At 41.2% G+C, this 21,934-nt stretch overlaps 1 pseudogene; it reads left to right on the forward strand.

Moving 5' to 3' along the window:
- Positions 1–3,204: 3,204 nt before the first annotated feature.
- The window catches only part of LOC139424146 (zinc finger protein ZFP2-like), a 23,459-nt pseudogene continuing 4,729 nt past the window's right edge, over positions 3,205–21,934 (forward strand).

Genomic DNA, 21,934 nt, shown 5'->3' on the forward strand with positions numbered 1-21,934 from the left:
TAATAAAATGTCCATAATATCTACATTAATAGTGGAATGATCATGTTTCACAATATTCCTAAACATAAAAATATATTCTCGATCTTCTATCGTGTTATTGACTGAATGTTTGTTCATGTGTAACTCTTGTAACTCTGTGTTGTTTTTGTCACACTGCTTTGCTTATCTTGGCCAGGTCGCAGTTGTAAATGAGAACTTGTTCCTGATTAAATAAAGGTGAAAAAATAATAATAATACAAAAATGTAGGAGCATCTACATGATGTATTGTTACACCATATAGGAGCAGTTTAGACCTAGTCTGTTCATTATATACATCTACATGATGTATTGTTACACCATGTAGGAGCAGTACAGACCTAGTCTGTTCATTATATACAGTGCCTTGCGAAAGTATTCGGCCCCCTTGAACTTTGCGACCTTTTGCCACATTTCAGGCTTCAAACATAAAGATATAAAACTGTATTTTTTTGTGAAGAATCAACAACAAGTGGGACACAATCATGAAGTGGAACGACATTTATTGGATATTTCAAACTTTTTTAACAATTCAAAAACTGAAAAATTGGGCGTGCAAAATTATTCAGCCCCCTTAAGTTAATACTTTGTAGCGCCACCTTTTGCTGCGATTACAGCTGTAAGTCGCTTGGGGTATGTCTCTATCAGTTTTGCACATCGAGAGACTGACATTTTTTCCCATTCCTCCTTGCAAAACAGCTCGAGCTCAGTGAGGTTGGATGGAGAGCATTTGTGAACAGCAGATTTCAGTTCTTTCCACAGATTCTCGATTGGATTCAGGTCTGGACTTTGACTTGGCCATTCTAACACCTGGATATGTTTATTTTTGAACCATTCCATTGTAGATTTTGCTTTATGTTTTGGATCATTGTCTTGTTGGAAGACAAATCTCCGTCCCAGTCTCAGGTTAATTGCAGACTCCATCAGGTTTTCTTCCAGAATGGTCCTGTATTTGGCTCCATCCATCTTCCCATCAATTTTAACCATCTTCCCTGTCCCTGCTGAAGAAAAGCAGGCCCAAACCATGATGCTGCCACCACAATGTTTGACAGTGGGGATGGTGTGTTCAGCTGTGTTGCTTTTACGCCAAACATAACGTTTTGCATTGTTGCCAAAAAGTTCAATTTTGGTTTCATCTGACCAGAGCACCTTCTTCCACATGTTTGGTGTGTCTCCCAGGTGGCTTGTGGCAAACTTTAAACGACACTTTTTATGGATATCTTTAAGAAATGGCTTTCTTCTTGCCACTCTTCCATAAAGGCCAGATTTGTGCAATATACGACTGATTGTTGTCCTATGGACAGAGTCTCCCACCTCAGCTGTAGATCTCTGCAGTTCATCCAGAGTGATCATGGGCCTCTTGGCTGAATCTCTGATCAGTCTTCTCCTTGTATGAGCTGAAAGTTTAGAGGGACGGCCAGGTATTGGTAGATTTGCAGTGGTCTGATACTCCTTCCATTTCAATATTACCGCTTGCACAGTGCTCCTTGGGATGTTTAAAGCTTGGGAAATCTTTTTGTATCCAAATCCGGCTTTAAACTTCTTCACAACAGTATCTCGGACCTGCCTGGTGTGTTCCTTGTTCTTCATGATGCTCTCTGCGCTTTTAACGGACCTCTGAGACTATCACAGTGCAGGTGCATTTATACGGAGACTTGATTACACACAGGTGGATTGTATTTATCATCATTAGTCATTTAGGTCAACATTGGATCATTCAGAGATCCTCGCTGAACTTCTGGAGAGAGTTTGCTGCACTGAAAGTAAAGGGGCTGAATAATTTTGCACTCCCAATTTTTCAGTTTTTGATTTGTTAAAACATTTTGAAATATCCAATAAATGTCGTTCCACTTCATGATTGTGTCCCACTTGTTGTTGATTCTTCACAAAAAAATACAGTTTTATATCTTTATGTTTGAAGCCTGAAATGTGGCAAAAGGTCGCAAAGTTCAAGGGGGCCGAATACTTTCGCAAGGCACTGTATGATGTATTGTTACACCATGTAGCAGCAGTATAGAGGTCAGTGGGGGACAAAATTGTTGACACCCTTGATAAAGATGAGATAAACGACTCTAAAAAATAAAGAATTCAAATACTGAGCTATATTGTATGTAAAAAATAAAGGGAAATTATATTATTTTATACGAATACAATTGCTCAGAGAAAGATATATAGTTTAACATGTAATTCTCAAAAGGTAGGGGTCTGAATTATTGCTACCAATGTTTTCAATATTCCAGCACCCTCCCCTTGGGAGGATAACAACACTGAAATGTTTTATGAGATTCAAGAACACATTGGGTGGGATCTTAGCCAATTCCTCCATACAGAATCTCTCCAGGGTCTTGATTTATTTTGTCTGCGCTTGTGGACTGCCCTGTTCAATTCAAACCACAGGTTTTCAATGGAGTTCAAGTCCGAAGACTGAGATGGCCGTTGAAAATGTTGATTTTGTGCCCAATTAACCGTTTCTTCGTGGGTGTTGATGTGTCTTGCTGGAAGATCCAGTTATGGCCATGTTTCAGCCTCCTAGCAGAGAGGTAACCAGGTTTTGGGCTAAAATATCCTGGTAGTGGGTAAAGTTTATTTATTTATTTTATACATACATTTTTGCTCATCTTTATCAAGGGTATCAATAAGTAGGTGCTTATTTTGATATCTAGTTATGACTGAATCAGAAATACAGATGTGGAGTAGATGGAGAGTTTGTTTTAAATTCTCATAAAAATCTGAACTAATCAAACAACACTTGTTGCTCTTTGTACGTGTTGATATAATATTCATATTTAATGGAGAGGAAAAAAACGTTTCCCTAAACTGCTTTATAATATTAGAATTCATTGAAGGAAAAAAAACAAGCTTTCCCTCCTCAACTGCGTTTCCTCCCTCCGGACAGCAGATGGCGATATGTGTCTTTCAGGCGATGTTTCTACTGTGGCGTAAAATCAAGTGGACCGAACGCTCTTCAACAACTGCAGCCACCTCGGTAGCTCGCTAGCCAACAAAGTCGGAACATTCAAGTTCTTTAGACAATTTCGTGTTTTATTTGACACTATGATTTAAACATACCTATGTGAAAACAACTAGCTACCCCATTTAATTTCATATTTACGTTGTAAGTCAACTAGCTGGCTGGTTAAGTTCGCACTAGTTTGGTAATTAATGCTAGCTAGCTAACATCTCCGACCATGAGGTCACTAAGCTACTCTACTCCTGCTAAAGAAGAGGAGGTCTGCTGGACGGAGAAAGAAGCTTTCGTGAAAGAGGAGGAGGAAGAGGAGGCTGTTACAGTACACAAACAAGTAGCGGGTGAGGCTGTTACCGTGAAAGAAGAAGAGAAAGACGTTTCAGTGAAAGAAAAGAAAGACCCCTTCAGAGTGAAAGAGGAGGATGTTACTGTGAGAGGAAGATGCAGTTTTTGGAGATGAGGATGAAGAGGCGGAGATTACTGTCACATTAGAGGAGGATGAAGAAGAGAAGACTGGAGATCTGATTAACACCGGTAAATACAGTGAGTACTATCTTATAAAACAGGGACATTGATCTGATTGCCACAAGTAAATACAGTGAGTACTATCTTATAAATCTGTATCTTATAAAACAGGGGCACAAACTCTGCAGTTGTTGAACTAATGTGTGATTTTAAAAGGGCATTCTACACTTGAATATGTTTTTGTACTGTAGGAATTGTTCATGACGTCCTCCAGTGATTTTTAACTTTTCCTGTTGAAAAGTGATATATAAATACAGTAAAGTATAAACACACTAAAGGGAAAGAAATAAATGTCTTGAGCAAAATAGGGTTTTTTTTGACAACTGCAAGCTTGAAGGAGTGAGTGATGTTATAGTAAGGCCTTCAGGGAGTTGGCTTGATGGGAAGTCATGATGTCATCCAATAGGAGACAGATCTTCATGTGAATATTGCTTATTCTTTTTAAAATCCTTCCTGTTCTGTCAAGTTGGTTGTTGATCATTGCTAGAAGGCCATTTTCAAGTCTTGCCATTGACTTTCAAGACGATTTAAGTCCAAACTGTAACTAGGCCACTCAGGAACATTCAATGTCATCTTGGTAAGCTCCTCCAGTTTAGATTTGGCCTTGTGGTTTAGATTATTGTCCTGTTAAGACAGTTTTTCATATTCAGATCTCTGAAATGCACTCTACCTACGTAACATTTAGTGTCTCCTTATATTACGCTGGGAAACAGTTTTCATGGGCACAGGAATCCTAAATAATTTCAGTGAATGCAGAATGCCATGTTTTCATTTGTTGGCTTTATGTAGGCTATTGTATTTTACATAGTTGGCAATAAAAGTTACTTTTAGATTTGTATAATTTTTATTTAGATTTAGATAGAATGTAGATTATTCACAGATAATGATTTTGAGATACTATTATAATTTAAATGAAACTGTTCCACGAAAATGTGCATATGAAAATCATATCCGGCACACAGATTGGTAGAAATGGTCAGATAAATCGGCACTACAACTGGAAAAGGTTGCAGACTGCTGGTGCAGTCTATTAGTCTATTACTGAAAATTTCAGGAGCAGAACGGCAAAATTTACGAAGTCCAGCAGCAGAGAGGTCTCTCTCTGGTCGGGTTATGTTGACGACCGGCTCCCTCTGGTCGGGTTATGTTGACGACCGGCTCCCTCTGGTCGGGTTATGTTGACGACCGGCTCCCTCTGGTCGGGTTATGTTGACGACCGGCTCCCTCTGGTCGGGTTATGTTGACGACCGGCTCCCTCTGGTCGGGTTATGTTGACGACCGGCTCCCTCTGGTCGGGTTATGTTGACGACCGGTTCCCTCTGGTCGGGTTATTTTGACGACCGGCTCCCTCTGGTCGGGTTATGTTGACGACCGGCTCCCTCTGGTCGGGTTATGTTGACGCCCGGCTCCCTCTGGTCGGGTTATGTTGACGACCGGCTCCCTCTAGTCAGGTTATATTGATGACTGGCTCCCTCTAGTCATTTGTGTGTATAATTTATTTAATCAAACAGCGTGCTTAAAGCATCAGACAAGTTCAGTACATATAGATTTTATAAAAACACATGGGGCGATTTGGTAGAAAGAACAGATGACTCTTGGTTGACCAAGATGTATTTTAGTTGGGGACAGCACTGGAACATGATTCTGGGGCTCCCGAGTGGCACAGCAGACACGGCATCTCAGTGCTTGAGGTGTCACTATAGACACCCATGTTCAAATCCAGGCTGTATCACGAAAGGCCGTGATTGGGAGTCCAATAGGGCGCCGCACAATTGGCCCAGCGTCATCCAGGGTAGGCAGTCATTGTAAATAAGAATATGTTCTTAACTGACTTGCCTAGTTAAATAAAGGTTACATTTAAACAAATGAAAAATTGTGTTTCATGACAAACCATTTTTTACAAATCCGTCAAGGCACCAACTTTGAGAAGGGTTTAAAACAAAGGTTTCAAACCAATTCATTAATGTAATTGAATCTAGGTATGTCTTGCCTTTAATGTAAGGGCATGAAAAAAAATGGCTGAATATGATACAATGACTTATCAACAGCTGTAACAATTTGATCCCCACAGGAAATCTACACTGGCAATTCTAGAATATACTTTATATCCTAGAAACCTGGTTAAACTATCATTATGACATCATGGATGAATTCTAAAATATACTATATAGCCTAGAAATCTGGTTAAACTATCATTATGACCTCATGGATGAATTCTAGAATATACTATATAGCCTAGAAATCTGGTTAAACTATCATTATGACCTCATGGATGAATTCTGGAATATACTATATAGCCTAGAAACCTGGTTAAACTATCATTTTGACATCACGGATGGCCAGTCCTTGTATTCATAGTGTAGTGAATTCTGGGGGTAGCCCTGAGCTGAACTCAAACCTGGGTCCAGCGACTGTCAAGCCAACACCTTATAACTGTTACGCCATGTGGTGTCTGAAGTTCGTGAAGAGGTCGCTAGGTGTTGGGTTACGGTTTCTACCGTTCTCTATGAATTTGAGTGGTTACACTTCTTCTTCCTCCATCCCTCAGCTGTTTACCAACCCAGGTCTCTGGGCAGCCATTTTGTTGCTGTTTAAAAAAAACACACAACCCAGCAATCTGCAGTTTAAACAATAAATCTGTCATTCCACCACTGTTTTGTTAATAAAATGATTATGGGGTTGGAGAAATGTAACTACAGACAGACATACCTATGGATGCAAGGACTGACCATCCATGATATCAACATTATAGTTTTAACCATGTTTTAACCATGTTGAGGCTATACAGTGTTGATGTACATTGTTTCTAAACATTATAGTAAAAAAAGCTTATTTGGGGATCTGATGGGGTACAACAGTTGAACTAAGCTCATGAAGCATGTGTAATATTCTTCAAGAATCAATGGCTATAAATAAATTATTTAAAAGTCACAATATGGATGTAGCGATTGCAGATTTCCGCTTTAACACCAAACATCAGTTCAACAACTGCAGAGTTTGTGCCTCTGTTTGTAAGACAGTACTTACTAGTGTTAATCAGGGAACGGTTTCTCAAAACCATTTTATGGCTAAATTCATCGTTAGAACCATTGGATGCCTTAAGATGCTTTTGGGAAACGGCCCAAATATCCAGTTTCATCCTCTTCTTCCTCCTTTTTCGATGTAACAGTCATCTCCACCTCCTCCTTCACGCCATAAACTGCATAATCCTCTTATTTTACTGTAACATCCTCCTCCTCTAACACTCTGAACGCGTCTTCCTCTTCTTTCACAGTAACGGCCTCATCCTCTACTTCTTGTTTTACTGTGATATCTCCTTCTTCTTTAGCAGGATAGTAGCTTAGTGACCGCATGGTCGGAGGTGTTAGCTAGGCTAATGCAAACTTAACCAGACCGCTCGCTGACTAATAACAACAACACCGTAAATATGAAATCAAATCGGATAACTAACTAGACGACAGAAGTGGGTTTAGAACACAGTGGCTAATAAACACGAAAGCGTCTAAAGAGCTTTATTGGTTCAGCTATTTTGTCTAGCAAGCTACCGAGGTGTCAGACTAACTATTATTGCTTCTGAAAGCTGTTGAAAGAAGCGTTCCGTCCACTAGATTATAAGTCACACCAACAGCATCGCCTTAAATTTCCAGACCGCCATCTGCTGACTGGAGTGCATAACGCAGTTGAGTAAAATGTATATTTTATCTTCAGATAACAAGTTAAAGTGTAGGAAGCATGAGTTTTTACTCACCAGTGTAACAATACAGTGTGGTTAAAGACTTAGTAAGCTAGTTGTCGTCGCGATATGGTTACCTATAAGTACAAACAGTTATGTTTTTGCGTTATTACATATTTATTAACTTATTTTGTGAACTCTTCCAAACTACCCACAATGCAGTATTTCTTCACGTCATATGGATGACCAACTCTGTGCTACTGAGTTTGTATGCCAGTGTAATGGTGTAATGAAGTTACATTTTTTAAATATATTTAACCTTTATTTAACAAGACAAGTCAGTTAAGAACAAATTATTATTTACATTGACGGCCTGCCCCTGCCAAACCCTAACCCAGAGACGATGCTGGGCCAATTGTGCGCTGCCCTATGCGACTCCAAATCACGGCTTGTTATGATACAGCCTGGTTTTGAACAAGGGGCTGTAGTGACGCCCCTAGCACTGAGATGCAGTGCCTTAGACCGCTGCGCCGCTCGTGTGTTTACATTACATTCAGTGATAAAGGTATGGGATTCTGGGTAATCTACAGTAGATTTTTGGAGAATTTGAAAATTGAGTGGTCCTGGGATAGAAATGTATAAAGTTGACATTACATCATAAAATCCAACTTTTAAACCATACATTAGCAATTTATGTTTTAGTAACTACTGTTGTTGGTTTGGCGTCAAATAAACCTCTCTTTATATGTTTCTTGCCGAATCTCAGATTTCCATGTGGGTTTTATGCTAAAGTTCCTTCTTTCAAGATGGTAGCAAACTGGAAAATGCATCTTCTTTAGGAGTGCTATTTTTACCCTGTCGACTACGGATCGTTCATCCACACTTTGTGTCTCATCAATGCAGGTAATTTATGACAAATGTATAAAGTATATGTTTTATAAACTCATGAACACCAGCCAGTTTATTTACCCGGTTTTGTTAGTTTAGGTGTAATATACTTCTTCGCCACCAGAGGGGGACATTGAGTAATCTTTCAGGTTAATTTGATCATTGTTGATACTATAATGGATGACAGTTTATTCTGATGTAGTGAATATGAGACACATGAAAATAATGTCTTTATTTTTATTATAGTAAATTATGAATTAGTAGAAATTGTTAAATCCACTATACGATCACAATAACTTTGATATACATTTCAACTGTTTTTTTGTCAGTATATTATAGGGCAGATTTATGTAGAATTGCTGTGGGAGTGCTATTTATATCCCGTCACTACTGATCATTCATCCATACTGTGTGTGTCCCATCACTGCAGCTTTGGAAATAAATGAACTATCCATCCATTGCACCTTCCTGTGTTGACTCACTGACTTGAGAGACTAGGTCGATATCTAGCTCAAGCTTGCAAACACACCTTCATTTCCATTAACTTCATCACACCTGCCCAGACCCACTAGAACACACCTCCATCTCCATTAACTACATCTCACCTGCCCAGACCCACTAGACCACACCCCCATCTCCATTAACTACATCACACCTGCCCAGACCCACTAGGACACCCCCCCATCTCCATTAACTACATCACACCTGCCCAGACCCACTAGAACACACCTCCATCTCCATTAAATACATCACACCTGCCCAGACCCACTAGAACACACCCCCATCTCCATTAACGACATCACACCTGCACAGACCCACTAGAAATCTCCATTAACTACATCACACCTACCCAGACCCACTAGAACACACCCCCATCTCCATTAACGACATCACACCTGCACAGACCCACTAGAACACACCTCCATCTCCAGCACCCGCATTAGCACCATTTTATTTCTCTCCGTTGCCCACTCACTTTCAACTTTTAGATAATTAAGCATTTTACCATTCTATTGAATTAACAACAGAGGATTGGCTGATTTCTAGGTTTTAACTATAATAATTAAGATGACTGATTAGAAAAGTATCATCCAACCATCGGGTATCTCATTGCATCCTCATATGTCATATCTTGAAATATACAGACAGACGGATTAAAAGTCATTTTACATTGTATAACTGTACTTCTGACAGCCAACTTTCTAACTCCTCCCATAACTTTATGATGTCATAACATTCCCAGAAGGATTATTGAGTCATTGTTAGTTTTACACTTAAGACATGACTCTGCAGTTGTGCTGTAGAATTTGTGAATTATGTCTCTTGTATAATAAGGGACTATCATTTGTCCCAACATCACAGGCCACAGACTTTGATACAGTTAAAGACTTCCGAAAGTGTTTTAATGGGGTTTCTCCCTGTGCACCTGCCAATTTAAATCCATTAAATGAGACAAGTTACCAGACAGGACATATTGCTGATGCTCTTCCCATTGATAACCTGAATGACAATTATCTTGTGGGCGGTGGTCGTGAAGACGGCCAATTGGATGACGTCGTCCATCGGGATTCCCCCAAAAAAGAAGACTGATCACTGGAGTCAGATGTGAAGGAGGAGGTTGATCATCAGGAGTCAGATGTGAAGGAGGAGGTTGATCATCAGGAGTCAGATGTGAAGGAGGAGGTTGATCATCAGGAGTCAGATGTGAAGGAGGAGGTTGATCATCAGGAGTCAGATGTGAAGGAGGAGGTTGATCATTAGGAGTCAGATGTGAAGGAGGTTGATCATCAGGAGTCAGATGTGAAGGAGGAGGTTGATCACCAGGAGTCAGATGTGGGGGAGAAGGTTGATCTTCAGGAGTCAGATGTGAAGGAGGAGGTTGATCATCAGGAGTCAGATGTGAAGGAGGTTGATCATCAGGAGTCAGATGTGAAGGAGGAGGTTGATCATCAGTGAACATCTAGGATTGTGGCTGGGCTGGCGTTTCCACTTCCAGCTTGGTCATATATTTTGATACATTGAATGTTGATATTTTGAACCTATGTTATATATTTGTACCTCCTGTTTCATGAAGTGATGTCACTGAGTACTGCCCCTATATATACAGTTCATTCGGAAAGTATTCAGACCCCTTCACTTTTTCTACATTTTGTTACGTTACAGCCTTATTCTGACATGGATTAAATAATGTTTTCCCCCTCATCAATCTACACACAATACCCATTAATGACATGACAATACCCCACAATGACATCACAATACCCAATATTGACATCACCATACCCAATATTGACATCACAATACCCAATATTGACATCACAATACCCCATAATGAAGCTTGTAGGCTTATGCCTATTTGGGCAGTGCGTGTGGCAATAGGCTTCGCTGATTTTTGAGTTGCGGCTGTCAGTGAAAAGCATCTCAAATATGTGTGAAGTATAATTTGAGTTTAATTTAAAATGTTGAGACAAGAAGAAGGGGATGGTTGTGTGGTGGTGCTGGCTTCCACCAATTCTTGCTCCTTCATTGTTTCATTGTGTGAATTGATTGAGTTTATTTTATAAATTCCTCATTACAAATGTCACCAGTAGTAAATGTACCGTTACTTCCTGTCATTTGGTTACATTCATTTCTGTTAATGCATGTATTAATTACAGTAATTTACTGATGTCATTCTCGGAGTGGAAACGTTGTCTGTTCAAAACCTGCTCCACTTGTGAGAAACCAGTTTTGGTTTATTTCAGAACCATCATTTACAAGATTCATCCATTTTTTTCATTGTCTTTTTGTTTGGAGTTCTCCATGTGAGCAATGAGCTTATCTAGTTTCTCTGTCCTGATAATGTTGAGGGAGCGCGTGTCTGGTTTCTCTATCCTGATAATGTTGAGGGGGCGCATGTCTGGTTTCTCTGTCCTGATAATGTTGAGGGAGTGCGTGTCTGGTTTCTCTGTCCTGATAATGTTGAGGGAAAGCGTGTCTGGTTTCTCTGTCCTGATAATGTTGAGGGGGCGCGTGTCTGGTTCTCTGTCCTGATAATGTTGAGGGGCGCGTGTCTGGTTTCTCTGTCCTGATAATGTTGTGGGGCGCGTGTCTGGTTTCTCTGTCCTGATAATGTTGAGGGGGAGCGCCCACCTGAGCATAGAACTAATTGGCCTGCTGTGCTGAAATGTAGGAAAATGTTGTTGTTCTTTACATCCAACCCAAAAATGTCACTCAACCAGATGCATATGAACTACTATATCATGTCTGCATTATAAATAGTCTATCACTAGTTAACTGAAATACCACTCTTGGCTTTGGACAAAGGACCAACCCAGTCCACCAGAACACAGCTGAAAGGTTTGTCAAAAGCAGGAAGAGGCTGCAAAGGTGCAACTGGTACGGCTTGGTTCTGTTTACCTGTCTGCTGGCAAACGCCACAGGATTTACAGTGAGCCACAACATCCTGTTTCAGACATCTGTTGACCCCAAGATGACCTGCCATACTACCAAAGTGAGCCAACCTCAGTATCTCTTGTCGAAGCGCAACTGGAACAACAATTTGAGATAAACTGGGCCAATCGTCTTGTTCAGAAGTGGCGCGAGAACACCATGTGTCACACCCTGACCTTAGTTATCTTTGTTTTCTTTATTATTTTGGTCAGGTCAGGGTGTGACTAGGGTGGGTATGTTAGTTTTTGTATTGTCTAGTTTTTTTGTGTGTTTTTTTTTTTTACATCTAGGGTTTTTTGTAAGTCTAGGTTTATGTAGGTCTATGGTGGCCTGAATTGGTTCCCAGTCAGAGGCAGCTGTTTATCGTTGTCTCTGATTGGGGACCATATTTAGGTAGCCATATTCCTTGGGTATTTTATGGGTTCTTGGTCTATGTTTATTTGCCTGTCTGCTCTACCCATATTAGCTTCACGGTTCGTTTTGTATTGATAGTTTGTTCAGTGAATATACGCTTACCACGCTGCGCCTTGGTCTCCTCCATACAACGACCGTGACAGAAGAACCCACCATAAAAGGACCAAGCAGATTGTTCCGGAGGAGCAGTCAGTATGGACATGGAAGGAAATTCTGGAGGGAGCAGGACCCTGGACGCAGCCGGGGGATTATCGCCTTTCTAAGGAGGAGATGGAGGCAGCGAAAGCGGAATGGCGATACTACGAGGAGAAGTACCGAGGGGACAGGACTCTGCCATGGAATCAGGTAGAAACAGCGCAGGAGGAACGACGACATTATGAGGGGACACGGCTAGCACGGAAGCCCGAGAGGCAGCCCCAAGAAACGTTTTGGGGGGTGCACACGAGGAGATTGGCTGAGTCAGGTTGGAGACCTGAGCCAACTCCTTGTGCTTACTGTGGGGAGCATGTGACTGGTCAGGCACCGTGTTATGCAGAGATTCACACAGTGTCTCGAGTTCGCATTCATAGCCCGGTGCTCTCTATTCCAGCTCCTCGCATTTGCCAGGCTAGAATGGGCATCCAGCCAGGACGCATTGAGCCAACTCTACGTCCCAGATCTCCAATGCGTCTCCACGTATCCTGTGCCTGCTTCCCACACTCGCCCTGAGGTGTGTGTCACCAGCCCGGTACCGGCACTACGCACCAGGTATCCAGTGCGACTCGGCAGTCCAGAGCTACCGGCGACAGTACCTAGTCCAGAGCTTCCGGCGACAGTACCTAGTCCATAGCTTCCGGCGACAGTACCCAGTCCATTTCCTCATTAGAACACCATGTCCTCGTTAGAACACCATGTTCTCATTAGAACACCATCTTTACTCTGTTCAGCAGTCAGCTGCTTCCTAGAAACATCTTTACTCTGTACTAGAGGTCGACTGATTAATCGGAATGGCCGATTAATTAGGGCCGATTTCAAGTTTTCATAACAATCGGAAATTGGTATTTTTGGACTATTTTCTTTTATATATATTTTTTTAACATTTTTTATACCTTTTTATTTAACTAGGCAAGTCAGTTAAGAACAAATTCATATTTTCAATGACAGCCTAGGAAAGGTGGGGTAACTGCCTTGTTCAGGGGCAGAACGACAGATTTTCACCTTGTCAGCTCGGGGGATCCAATCATGCAACCTTACAGTTAACTAGTCCAACGCAATAACAACCTGCCTCTCTCTCATTGCACTCCACAAGGAGACTGCCTGTTACGCGAATGCAGTAAGCCAAGGTAAGTTGCTAGCTAGCATTAAACTTATCTTATAAAAAACAATCAATCATAATCACTAGTTAACTACACATGGTTGATGATATTACTAGATATTATCTACTGTCCTGCGTTGCATATAATCTGACTGAGCACACAAGCATACAAGTATCTAAGTATATGACTGAGCGGTGGTAGGCAGAAGCAGGCCCGTAAACATTAATTCAAACAGCACTATCATGCGTTTTGCCAGCCGCTCTTCGTTGTGCGTCAAGCATTGCGCTGTTTATGATTTCAAGCCTAACACCTCCCGAGATGAGGCTGGTGTAACCGAAGTGAAATGGCTAGCTAGTTAGCGCGCGCTAATAGCATTTCAAAAGTCACTCGCTCTGAGCCTTGGGGTGGTTGTTTCCCTTGCTCTGCATGGGTAATGCTGCTTCGAGGGTGGCTGTTGTCGATGTGTTCCTGGTTCGAGCCCAAGGAGGAGCGAGGAGAGGGACGGAAGCTATACTGTTACATTGGCAATACTAAAGTACCTATAAGAACATCCAATAGTCAAATGTTAATGAAATACAAATGGTGTAGAGGGAAATATTCCTATAATCCTGTAATAACTACAACCTAAAACGTCTTACCTGGGAATATTGAAGACTCATGTTGAAAGGTACCACCAGCTTTCATATGTTCTCATGTTCTGAGCAAGGAACTGAAACGTTAGCTTTCTTACATAGCACATATTGCACTTTTACTTTCTTCTCCAACACTTTGTTTTTGCATTATTTAAACCAAATTGAACATGTTTCATTATTTACTTGAGGCTAAATTGATTTTATTGATGTATTATATTAAGTTAAAATAAGTGTTCATTCAGTATTGTTGTAATTGTCTTTATTACAAATAAAAAATAAAAAATTGGCCGATAAATTGGTATCTGTCAACTGTAGGGATCCTCTCTTCATTGAGGTTCTACAAACTCTCACCTTTGTGGTTTTCAAAGGAGAGGTCAACTCAGGAGGTTCACTGAAATCAGGATCACCCATAAATGTCTGACAGATCGACCATGGTGGGATCGCTGACATACTAGACTTGCTCCCGGTGACTTTCTTAGACAGAGCACGTGCTGGGAACACTGTAGGGTACTTTTCTGATAAACCATCAGGTTCCTCAATTCTGGGTTCCTTACAAACGACAGGATTTGGCACAACCTTCCTCCAGCCAAATAATTTCCCAATATGAATGAGACCCCGTTCACCGGTAGGCTAGGCCTCACTCCAACGACAACGGAATGAGAAATGTTTTAAGGTTATACCAAGAATCATTTTGCTATTAAATTTTGAATTGTAAGACCAATGGATGTATCAACAAAAAACATTACATTATTTTACATCAAAAAATTATTTGTCCGTACTGCTATAACCCATAGTAACACATTGGATAACATTCACAACATGGAACAACAGTAACCATAGTAACACATTGTATAACATTCACAAGATGGAACAACAGTAACCATAGTAACATTGTTTCCCCCAAAACATCTAAAGGAAGTTTGTTGGTGTCTGTCCTATATCTGGTGTCTGTCCGGATGTCTTTAATCCCTTATTTGTCAGTAAAGTCTTTCCACATTTTGTTACGTTACAGCCTTATTCTACAATAAATAAAAATCATCATCAATCTACACACAATACCCCGTAATGAAAAAGCGAAAATAGGTTTTTAGCAAAAATGTCACATTTATTAAAAGAAAAAACATGATTATTATTATTTATTATTTACATAGGTATTCAACCCGTTTGCTATGAGACTCGAAATTGAGCTCAGGTGCATACTGTTTCCATCATCATCGTTGAGATGTTTCTACAACTTGATTAGAGTCCACCTGTGGTCAATTCAATTGGACATTTGGAATGGCACACACCTGTTTGGCTACCACAGCATTCTGAAGCATTCGTGCTTCTACACCTGCATTACTTGCTGTTTGGGGTTTTAGGCTGGGTTTCTGTACAGCACTTTGAGAAATCAGCTGATCTAAGAAGGGCTATTTAAATAAATTTGCCCAAATGTGATATGCCATCCCATCTGGTTGTTACGGCTTTCTTCTATCTCCTCCTCGGACGAGGAGGTGTAGCAAGGATCGGACCAAAATGCAGCGTGGTAATTTTCATACATGTTTAATAATCGAATAAACACGAACAATACAAAACAACAAACGTAACGTGAAAACCTACACAGCCTATCTGGTGACAACAAACACAGAGACAGGAAAAATCACTCACAAAACACTCAAAGAATATGGCAGCCTAAATATGGTTCCCAATCAGAGACAACGATAATCACCTGCCTCTCATTGAGAACCAATTCAGACAGCCATAGACTTACCTAGAGAACCCCACTAAGCCACAATCCCAATACCTACTAAAACCCCAAGACAAAACACACCACATGAATAAACCCATGTCACCCCCTGGCCTGACCAAAATAACAAATACAGCACAAAATACTTCGACCAGGGCGTGACACTGGTTTGCGCTTAGTGGGACTATCATTTGTTTTTCAGCAGGACAATGACCCAAAACACCTTCAGGCTGTGTTAGGGCTATTTTACCAAAAAGGAGAGTGATGGAGTGCTGCTTCAGATGACCTGGCCTCCACAATCACCCGACCTCAACCCAATTGAGATGGTTTGGGATGAATTGGACCGCAGAGTGAAGGAAAAGCAGCCAATAAGTGCTCAGCATATGTGGGAACTTCTTCAAGACGGTTGGAAAAGCACTCCAGGTGAAGCTGGTTGAGAGAATGCCAAGAGTGTGCGAAGCTGTCATCAAGGCAAAGGGTGGCTACTTTGAAGAATCCAAAATATATTTTGATTTGTTTACCACTTTTTTTGGTTACTACATGATTCTGTATGTGTTTTCATAGTTTTCAAGATTATTCTACAATGTAGAAAATAGTAAAAATAAAGACAAACCCTGGAATGAGTAGGTGTGTCCAAACTTTTAACTGGTACTGTATATCTCTTTCATGTTTTTACATTCAGTTACAAAAAGTATCTTTCTTACCACTTCTTCCATAGTTAAACATGTAAGGAAAGATTGTTTTTAAATCAAAAGGGATGCTGTAAAAAATTTATTGAATTCAAATGGATTTACCTACAAAGCACTACAGCCACTCTGTGATGACCAGTTCTGCTCTTTTATTGAGGGATCTAGTCTAGATTAAACCTCATAGGAAGACAGTTTTATCATGTGGGGGTTTTATTCAGTCTCTTTAGTCTCTGTTTAACTAGATACTCTGTTTGTCTTTGGCAGGAGAGAGACCAGACTCTCGCTATGACAGCAGGAAGAGTAATTTGGGGGAACCAGACCCAGAGACGCCCAAACCAGTGAGACAACACCACTGCTCCCACTGTGAAAAAAAATATTTTCTGGATCAGGGGACTTAAAAGCTCATGAGAGGACACACACAGGTGAAAAGCCTTTCCAATGCTCCCAGTGTGAAAAGAGTTGTGTTCAGTTAGGAAGCCTGAAGGAGCATGAGTGGATGCGCACAGGAGAAAAGCCTTATCAATGTTCCCAGTGTAAAAATAGGTTTTCACGAGTAGGGGACCTAAAAGCTCATGAGAGGACACACACAGGAGAAAAGCCTTTTCAATGCTCCCAGTGTAAAAATAGTTTTACTGTGTTAGCTAATCTGAAAAGGCATGAGAGAATACACACAGGAGAAAATCCGTATCACTCTTCCCACTGTGGAATGAGTTTTATTCAGTTAGCAAGCCTGAAGGCGCATGAGTGGACACACACAGAAGAAAAGCCTTTCCAGTGTTCCCAGTGTAGAAAGATTTTTACCCTGTTGGCTAACCTGAAAAGGCATGAGAGAAAACACACAGGAGAAAAGCCTTACCACTGCTTCCAATGTGAAAAGAGATTTTCCCAATCAGGGAACCTAAAAGCTCATGAATGGACACACACGGGAGAAGAACCTTTCCATTGTTCCCAGTGTAGAAAGCGTTTTACCGTGTTAGCTAACCTGAAAAGGCATGAGAGAATACACACAGGAGAAAAGCCTCATCACTGTTCCCACTGTGGAAACAGTTTTACTCAGAGAGGGCACCTACAAGAGCATGAGAGAATACACACAGGAGAAAAGCCTTACCACTGCTCCAAGTGTAAAAATAGATTTTCCAGATTAGTGGACCTAAAAGCTCATGAGAGGAAACACACAGCAGAAAAGCCTTTCCACTGTTCCCATTGTAGAAATAGTTGTACAGTGTTAGCTACCCTGAAAAGGCATGAGAGAAAACACACAGACGAAAAGCCGGGTACCGATGACGTGGATGTCGATTTAAGGCAGCCGCCCGCACCTCTCCGATTCAGAGGGGTTGGGTTAAATGCGGAAGACATATTTCATTTGAATGCCTTCAGTTGTACAAATGACTAGGAATCCCCCTTTGCCTATAGAGCTCTGCTTTAAACATGAGAGAAATATTAGATATTATGTTCTGCATTATAATTATTATTATGGCGGCCACCAAGTTAAGAAATTATGGTATTTTCTGAAAACTGACTTCAGGTTTTTGAGGAATCTAGTCTCGCAGGAAGACAGTCTTATTTTATGGAGGTTTAATTTAGTTATCTTCTTAGTATTTAACTAAATACTCTGTCTTTGGTATGAGAGGGACTAGACTTATCACTGTTCCCACTTTGGAATGAGTTTTATTCAGTTAGGGAGCCTGAAGGAGCATGAGTGGACAAACACATGAGAGAAGCCATACCACTGCTCCCAGCGTTAAAAACTGATTTTCACGAGTAGGAGACCTAAAAGCTCACGAGAGGACACACACAGGAGAAAAGCCTTTCCAATACTCCCAGTGTGTAAAGAGTTTTGTCTGGTTAAGGAGCCTGAAGGAGCATAAGAAGACACACACCAAAAAAGCCCTACCACTGCTGTCTTTCTTTGTGGAAGGACATTTTCCCAATCACAGAACCTGAAATCACATGAGAGAATAAAGGCGCTGTGTTCTGACTTATATTTTCTGACTGTGAATTTGTGTTTTTGTTTATGCCACGTGAAATCATATTGTTTATGATTATACCTGTCTATATAAGGTCCCACAGTTGACAATGCCCATCAGAGCAAACACCAAGCAATGAGGTCGAAGAAATTGTCCATAGAGCTCCGAGACAGGATTGTGTCGATTCACAGATCTGGGGAAGGGTACCAAAAAATGTCTTCAGCATTGAAGGTCCCCAAGAACAGTTGTCACCATCATTCTAGAATGGAAGAAGTTTGGAACCACCAAGACTCTACCTAGAGCTGGCTGGCCGCGCGCCAAACTGAGAAATGGGGGTAGAAGCCTTGGTCAGGGAGGTGACCAAGAACCTGATGGTCACTCTGACAGAGCTCCACAGTTCCTCTGTGTAGATGGGAGAACCTTCCAGAAGGACAACCATCTCTGCAATACTCCACCTTTACAGTAGAGTGGCCAGGCGGAAACCACTCTTCAGTAATAACAACAGGACAGCCCGCTTGGAACCAAAAGGCAACTAAAGACTGAACTATTTGGCCTGAATGCCAAGCGTCTCGCCTGGCGTAAAGCATGGTGGTGGCAGCATCATGCTGTGGGGATGTTTTTCAGCGTAAGGGACTGGGAGACTAATCAGAAAGAGAAAGATGAACGGAGAAAAGTACAGAGAGAACCTTGATGAAAACCTGCTACAGAGAACTCAGGACCTCAGACTGGGGCAACGGTTCACCTACCAACAGTACAACGACCTTAAGCCCACAGCCAAGACAACGACGGAGTTGCTTCGGGACAAGTCTCTGAATAATTCAAAGCATGTTGAATAAAAACGTCTTTATCCTGGGCCAAGTACTCCAACCATTGAATGGACCCACTAGAGTATGACTTGAATTGGCGTCGGTAGTTGTCAGGCAAGGGGATTGCTATAGATGCTGTAGGCAGAAAGTGTGTACGATAGGTTTTCATACATGCCGATGCAATAGTTGTACAACTCCAGGGGTCAATGCCTGCATCTTTGATTACCTCTTTTCTGAATCTGAGGCATCCTTCACGAAGTATAACCACATCATTGTCGCAGTATGATTCCATCTCTTTATGGAAATCAAAAGGTGTCATGTCTTACTGTCTCGTACCACGTCATGAATCTCTCACGCTCTTTGGGAGACATTTGATCACACCCGTACATTTCAGGGCTGGGATATGATCCGATATAATGTAGATTCTCCTCAGGTGTGAAGAAGTGGGGGAACCAGCCTTTCACAGAGTTTTCAAATCCCAAGGCCTCTGGCATTTGAGCCAATCTCATGGGTAAGAAGCTTAAACTGTCAATGTATCTCTAGGTGAAGGCTGGGTCTACAAAACACAAGATTTTACTACCTTGAGCTATGACACTGGGTGCCACGCCTTGCTGTATCAAGGGGTTCAGAAGAAGGTAAGAGTCGTAGGCTCTAACATTGTGCGCTATAAACGTGAAGTTTCTGTACTGGGGTTTTCTAAAGTGTTTTAGAAAGAGCAGTGCACAATTGGGTCCCTCTGCCAACCACTTTTCACCCTTGAAAGTCATGGTAGATACAAAAATAGGCAAATGAACCCCGATTGCTAATTTGTCTCAAAATCATAGAACACATATTTCTCTGAATGTTCATCTTCAGCCATGGGCTGAATATAACACTCGTGTGGCACTTCTTGAACCACTTCAGCATCTCTGCTTTTCAAAGGCCCTTTACAGATTGGACAATGTATGATTCCACACACATGCGGTTTAGGGCTATCTATTTTAAGGTTGTAATTGCAATGGCATTTTGGGCATTTCTTGTTAATGTCACAACTGCTTACAGATTTACAGGCCTTGGGGTGCCATGTTTCAATTTGGTGTTTTTCGTAACAGTAGGTTGAACGACATGTGCGGTGGCAATCCTCACAGGGTGTCAAGTTTAAGGGTTGCATTGGGCAATCTGCATCCTGACATACTGAACAGTTATAAAAAAAACTCGGTGATGTTAGTAATGGCATAGTAATGTTTGTTTTGCACATAAAAGTACAGAATCTGAGGATGAGGTTGGGGGTTGTTTGGAACTTCAAGAGAGCTGCATTAGCTCTACTGTGGTACAAAACCACAATCTTGATATTCAGAAAGTTTTCAAATTTGACTATGTCAGAGAAAGCCACAGCATCCTGTATACCAAGACCCACGGCCGTTTGGAGTTCTCTAGCCTTTTGCAATGTCGCTAGATCAGTACATCTAGGGTTGAGTAAATGTGCTAGACCTATTGCAAAGCATAGCTTATTATCGGGATTGTGAACGTTTATGAGGTAGGGCCTTTTATTGCTTATGGTTTCTGACTGCATTAGGCTATCAAGCTTCCTTCTCTGACCCCCACCACCCTGGGGTTGCCGTATTATTTGCACTACAAGCTTGAGGGTCCGATCTGCTATGACGGCTAAATTTAACTGAACAAGGCGTTCTAGCAGTGCTATAAATTGTTCAATATCTGCTTCGCCATCGGGTAAAATAAGAGATACCGTGTTATGCAGGCTATCTCCACAAATTTCCAACTGTAAGACATCACGTGGTTCGCCATAATCTCTTGCCGTCTAACAGATCGTTTAGAGTGTCCAATATCATTACGTAAAACACAACATAGTCAAGATTCTGATTCAACCATATGAAATTGAAAAACTGTCATCTCTGTATTGTTTAATTTATTTCGGTACACAACCCGGACACTTCTATCAATACCATCACCCGCCTGATTTATTAGACAATTTTCCAATTCCCCAAAAACATTGTGTTGCGTTTCAGACTCTACGGACATGGGCGTTAACGGTTGGGATGTCGAAGATGGTGTGTGGGATGCCGAAGATGTCTGGCTCTTGTTCATCTGATTAATTAGGGATATGAGGGCTTCGGGAATCTGTGATAACAGGTTTTCATCGGGCGTCCCTGAATCATTCATACGATTAATCATTTCTAGGAGTTCGGCTGGAATCTTCAAATCAAATCAAATCAAATCAAATTTTATTTGTCACATACACATGGTTAGCAGATGTTAATGCGAGTGTAGCGAAATGCTTGTGCTTCTAGTTCCGACAATGCAGTAATAACAAGTAATCTAACTAACAATTCCAAAACTACTGTCTTGTACACAGTGTAAGGGGATAAAGAATATGTACATAAGGATATATGAATGAGTGATGGTACAGAGCAGCATAGGCAAGATACAGTAGATGGTATCGGGTACAGTATGTACAAATGAGATGAGTATGTAAACAAAGTGGCATAGTATAGTATAAAGTGGCTAGTGATACATGTATTACATAAGGATACCGTCGATGATATAGAGTACAGTATATACGTATGCGTATGAGATGAATAATGTAGGGTAAGTAACATTTATATAAGGTAGCATTGTTTAAAGTGGCTAGTGATATATTTACATCATTTCCCATCAATTCCCATTATTAAAGTGGCTGGAGTTGAGTCAGTGTCAGTGTGTTGGCAGCAGCCACTCAGTGTTAGTGGTGGCTGTTTAACAGTCTGATGGCCTTGAGATAGAAGCTGTTTTTCAGTCTCTCGGTCCCAGCTTTGATGCACCTGTACTGACCTCGCCTTCTGGATGATAGCGGGGTGAACAGGCAGTGGCTCGGGTGGTTGATGTCCTTGATGATCTTTATGGCCTTCCTGTGGCATCGGGTGGTG

Source organism: Oncorhynchus clarkii, chromosome 13 (assembly GCF_045791955.1).
Source record: "Oncorhynchus clarkii lewisi isolate Uvic-CL-2024 chromosome 13, UVic_Ocla_1.0, whole genome shotgun sequence".
Taxonomy (NCBI): domain Eukaryota; kingdom Metazoa; phylum Chordata; class Actinopteri; order Salmoniformes; family Salmonidae; genus Oncorhynchus; species Oncorhynchus clarkii.